Genomic DNA, 6,000 nt, shown 5'->3' with positions numbered 1-6,000 from the left:
CTCTCCCCTGTTCTTCTCCTAGCGGCCGCTGCCCCTGCTGCTGCTACTGCTGCATCGCTCATGGCAGCGGCTTCTTCAAGCTGCTGCTGTTCCTTGTCGGCCATGGCAGCGGCTGCCATGGCTGATTGGCCTTCGAGCTCTCGAGCTCGCTCTCTCTCTTTCTCTCGGTCTCTCTCCCTTACTCTATCTCCCTCAATCTCGATCTCTATCTCTCACCCTCTGCTCACTCTCTGCTTCATTTTGACAGAAAAGGCTACTGTGCAAGGCGTAGCCTCCAAGCATACGCCCACAGCCACATGTTTTAAACAAATTAATTTAGTTTAATTAATTTAATTTCGTTTTTTATTATTATGGTTATATTATTATTCTTATCATTTTTATTTTTTTTTTTTTTTGGGATATTACAATTATATTTTTTTTAATCCTCAATTATTTATCAAAATTTAAGTTTTATTAATTATTCGCTATTCAATATGTTAATGGAGAATTCTTTTAATTCAATGTGTTGTCATTCAATGTGCTAAAGAATAATTAACACATTAAGTAGGTCACTTGATAAAATACTTATAATTTTTTTTATTATATTATATTTATTTATAAATAAATATTATAAAATCTATAATATATTCACTCGACGTTAATTATTTTCTATTTATTATATTATAATTATAAATATAATTAAAACTCTTAAATATGAGTAAGAATAAGTTTTTTTCAATAATAACAAAATTTTAAAAATAAGAATTTTGATTTCTTCTATAGTCTTAAAAATGTGATACCTTAAATATTAATTAGTATTGAAAAAACCTAACATTTGACAATCTTAAATGATTTTTTATGAATTTGTTAAGATATCACATTTTCAAGACTATAATATAATTATTAAAGTAATTAATAATTAATTAATCACTACATTTGATTTAATACAAATTTTTTAGGGAAAAAATTCACTGTTGATTGACGCTTGGTAAAATACTTTATTTGACTATCATATTTTAATATTATATAAATATATATAGAATAAAGTTATAAAGATAAGATTTTAAATAAATGGATAATTTTTTATAACTTAATTAGTAGTTTAAATTGTCTATTAATATTTCTTATAAAACCTATGCAAATTTAATACAAATTTTAGAGGCAAAAAATAACTTGACAGATTTTTGGAGGGAACAAAAATTTGCAAACAATTCTACTTTAATATAATATATTATATATTATACAAAGATAATATAATGCAATAAATATTAATTACAAATCATTAATGCAAGTTTTGGGGATAAATTTCTTTTTTTCAAGACTATCTTACTTTTATATATATAAAGATTTTTAGTTATATTTTTATCGACGTTCAATTTTAGTCGATCATGATTCGTTTGAGTCGTAGTGAGTGAGCTCAAGATGCAAGGAAGAAGAATAAGATGGGAAGAACACAAAGAATTTTCACGTGATTTAGTCAAAATAAAACATATTTCATGACTGTACTCTGATTATTCTTTCAAAGTGACAATATTTTCTTATTCTTCTTGTTCTCCATTTGAAGATACTTCTAACCCTTATTTATAATGAGGAACATTTACAATTTGCATAAAATAATAAAAGAAATGATATAACGAGGGATAAATAGTTCTTATCTTCTACATAAAATCGAGAGTGCAGTCCTCATTACGAGGAGTATGATTTGCTTTTGGATAAAGTGAATGGATCCCTACCCTAGGTTGTTTAACAACTTTGTTGCCTATGTAAGATGGAGGATTTCGGCCAGCGAGCTGAACGGTTTAGCCAGCGAATTAAGAGATTTATCAGAAACTCGTTAAATATATTTTAGGGAGCTCGCCAGAGGTTTTGCCCGGGGCGTATTAGGAGCTCGCACGGATCCGCGATATGAACTCGAATTTTAACGGTGTATGAGTTTTTTTTGACAAGGTCGCTTGGACTTTTTGTGCTCTAGGCGATTGGGTCGGCTGATTGGACTGAGTCTAACCCATAAAGAATGGTGCGAGAAATACATATAATAATTTTAATACCTAATCTTTAACATTTATTAAACTAATCTGGAAACAACACCTTTGTGGAATTATCACCATTCTTTTAGAACTGTGAATGATATTATTATTGTCTACGTGAAAAATTAAACCCTACTTTATCAGATTCTTTTTTTCGAACTAAAAAAGCTGTCTAATCACCGTGACAAGCTTAGAACAGAGGCCATAAGATTTTTAAATTTTAAATTCAAAGTCTTATTATGTGTAATTTTTTTTTTATTGTTCGTTAATTTATCTTGTTGTATTTTAAAAATTATACTTTGATATTTTATTTTTAAATTATTTAATTATACTCTTAAAATATATTATGTTCATAATTGAAAAAAAAATATTATAGAAAAAAATTTCAAAAGTAAGAATTTTTGAAAAGTGAAAATAAAAGGATCGATGACTTTCAAACTTTATCAGTGTCACTTGTCACTTGCTATAACCACAAAAGTTGTAGCTGTTTGTAAGGAGTTGGTAGGAGACCACCTTGAAACATTGCCAATTAAGATTAGGACCTAAATTTAAAATTTGTATGCCAAACAATAATAATATATAAGTTACAATGTTTGATTTGGGGTCCTTTCAATTACCCCTTGATATGCGCAATGATTGGTTCAATTTGAGTGAATCATCAACTCATTTGGGGACATTTGATTTGGGTTGGGAAGGATATTAATGTGGCATTGTCTAGATGAGTAGAGTTTATTAGATTATTATTCAATGTTTGGATTTGATTTGATTTTGGAGTCGTACGTTTGACTCTTTTGAACCATTGCCTATCAAAATCAATTTTGGTCAATTAACCCAATTCAAGTTGTTGATCTTTAGATCTGATTCGATTTTTGAGTCATTAAAATTCAATTGTGTAAAGACTTATTTGATTCGATTTAAGAGGTTGAGATTTTGTGTATTTATCTATGTTTGAAGAATCAAACAAAGGTGGGGAATAGTAAAATTATATTTAGATAATCAGATTTAAAATATGGTAAAAGTAAAATTTTTGTAGTTAGTTCAAAACTTATTAAAAATTAAAGTTACATAAATAATTATTACTAATAAAGATATGATATATTAATAACGGATGCAATTTAAAAAACGGTAAATCACAATAAAATTGTGAATTTGTGTATAGAAGAGCTTTTGAAATAAAAGTGAGAGAGTCTACCTCTCACTTGTATCCCTTATCACATAGTGAAGAATTGATGCTGCTGCTACTCCTTTGTCGTTGATATAGAGATATGGTCAACTTATGGTGAATCTGTATATCTTTTATTTTAATCTAGTGTCAATATGTCTAGAATATTTTTATAATTATTTTATTTTACATCAAACGAAAGCTGATTACTTAAAATGGTAGGTAGTCAAGTAAAATTGTGATAAAAGAATGAATTGAATATTGAAAGGAGGAGAGTGAGAGAGATGGACATTAATGCAGAGAGAGAGAGAGAGAGAGAGAGAGAGAGAGAGAGAGAGTGGGACCAAGTGCAGTGGGGGATGGAGATGGTGGGGAATCTCTCTCTATCATTCCCTAGAGACCATACAAAAGCCTCATTAATGGGAGATCTTGGCTTATTATGGCCTGTGGTCCGGTGCCCACATGTTCAATCTGACCAAATATGGCTTCATTCGAAACCTCGCAAATTTGCAATTGCTCTGTCTCCCTCTCTCTCTCTCTCTCTCTCTCTGTGACCGGATTGCAGTACAGCAGAACAGATGGCACAAACCTTAATGAATGTTGGGATTAATGAATGAACCGAAACCCCCCACCCCCCACATAAAGAACAAATCTGCAAGATGGATAGGAATCAACGCAAAATATGCATCGATCCCACAAAACTACTCGCCAGCTTTTCCCTTAAAGAAGACTCCAAACTGTACTCTCCTCTGTCTCTGTGGCCGCTTTTGCATTGCTTTCCCTCGCTCATACGGCATCAACCGTCGGTCATCCCCACCACACCATACACTAGAATCAAATCCAGCATTTCAGTTGGGTTCAACTTGGTTTTTGATGAATTAGGTTGGGTTTCGGTTCGTTCCTGCAAAAAAAAAAAAGAAAAAAAAAAAGAGAATTCCGCTTTGGTTTCAATTTACCTAAAATTTCAATAAAACCTAAATGGAACCAGACCCAGCATGCGTCCTTTTCCCTTCTTTAAGACTTTTAGTTTTATCCTTCTTCCTTGAATTTCTCTCACTCACACAAACACACCCTAAGCTTACTTGGTATAATAATAGTTAAACTAATTTAACAAAACCTTTAAGGTGGTGTTCAGGGGCGGAGCCAGAAAATTTACACAGGGTGAGCAAAAATAAAAAAAGATTAAATTATTTAATTTTATTTTTAATTATTAAATTATTTTCTGAATTTTACGATAATTTTTCAAAAATCATCTTAAAATTTATTTTTAATTATTAAATTAATAAATTTTGTGACCGTTGTTAATCGCTGTAAATATTAATTTAATTTTATTTTTTACCTATTTAAATTATTTTATATATTTAAAATTTAATTAAATATATTTGATTGATGAAAACATATTAAAAAAGGCCTTTATTTCTCTCAACTCATTTCTCATTATTACAGCTTAATAAATTATACAGATACTAAAAAAAAAAAATCTAATTCATCCACACTTAATGCTGATGTCTGCCAAACATGACTGGTCCAAGTTCATAGACAAAATTACCGGCGATGCTCGGATCTAGTTTTGGAATAAAGTTGATTTCTGGGTGAAATCGATTTTGAATATTTTAAAGATTTGTATAAGAATCTACAAATTTTTTCAAAAAGACTAGATAAACTTACAGATTGTTAACCTAAAAATCACATATAATTAACAAATTAAGTCCATAAACTAAAAATCACACATAATTAGCATATTACATAAATACCTCACGAATCTATAGTAAAAATAAAGCTAATAAAACTAAAAAGTTTACCTTATTGTAAATCAGGATTAATTTCACAGTGATAATGTGATCGGATTTAAGATCTAATGATCGTATTTTGTAAAATAGGTGATTTATAGGGGTTTCATAGAACAGATAGAGAAGGAAGAAAACAAATGAAAGAGAATAAGAAGAAGAAAAAGAAGAAGACATGTGGGTGGTTGAAATCCCGAGATATGTGGATGAGTGAAATCTAGAGACATGTTGGAGAAAAACACGGAGACAACCTGTACTCCAATTGTTAAAAGAATATACAACTCACATCCCAATTAATAATTATTAACTTTGATAAGAGTTTAAAATAAAATTTATTATAAAGTAATATTAATTTAATTTAATTAAATTAAATTGAGTTTAGATTTAAAAAAAAAAGACAAAAAAATAGCATTTTAGAACGGGTGATCCTCTCATAATTTAACTAACAATAATAAAAACATTCTATGTTTTTTCATATACTGACTCTTCTTTTTTTTTTTCATATTTTTTCTTCCTAAAATAGAAAAAAGTACTCTCTTTTCGGATATTAATGTCAAATGATTTGCAAGAAAGACAGACACAAATATTTATATAAATGTAGAATGGTTGTTGATATGAGTTTAAAAATTAAAAATTGATTAAATGGCTTACAATGTCACAGCTTTAGATTTCATTGGTGCTATTTACAAGGCCATGAGCATGGGTGGGCTAAGGAAGGGAGAGGGAAGAACACGGGTTCCAAAAATTTTAAAAAAAATTGGGCATGAGTGGGGTGGGATGAAACTGATATTCAGAAAAAAAATATTAAGAAATTAAATTATATATATATATATTAATATTTTTTTAAAAACAGGGTGGGCAAGTGAGGGGTGGGGGTGCTACTGATATTCAGAAAAAATTTAAAAAAAATTAAATCATATACATATAATAACATTTTTTAAAAAAGCAATTGTCCACCCTTGGCTGGGCATAGCTTCACCCCTGGTGGTCTTTTTTTTCTTTATCTTTTAGTTTTAAGTTTTAAATTCATTTGTATTTTGAGTAT

Source organism: Diospyros lotus, chromosome 12, assembly GCF_014633365.1.
Source record: "Diospyros lotus cultivar Yz01 chromosome 12, ASM1463336v1, whole genome shotgun sequence".
Lineage (NCBI taxonomy): Eukaryota > Viridiplantae > Streptophyta > Magnoliopsida > Ericales > Ebenaceae > Diospyros > Diospyros lotus.
The sequence above is the reverse complement of the archived record's forward strand: the minus strand, read 5'-3'. Positions refer to the sequence as shown.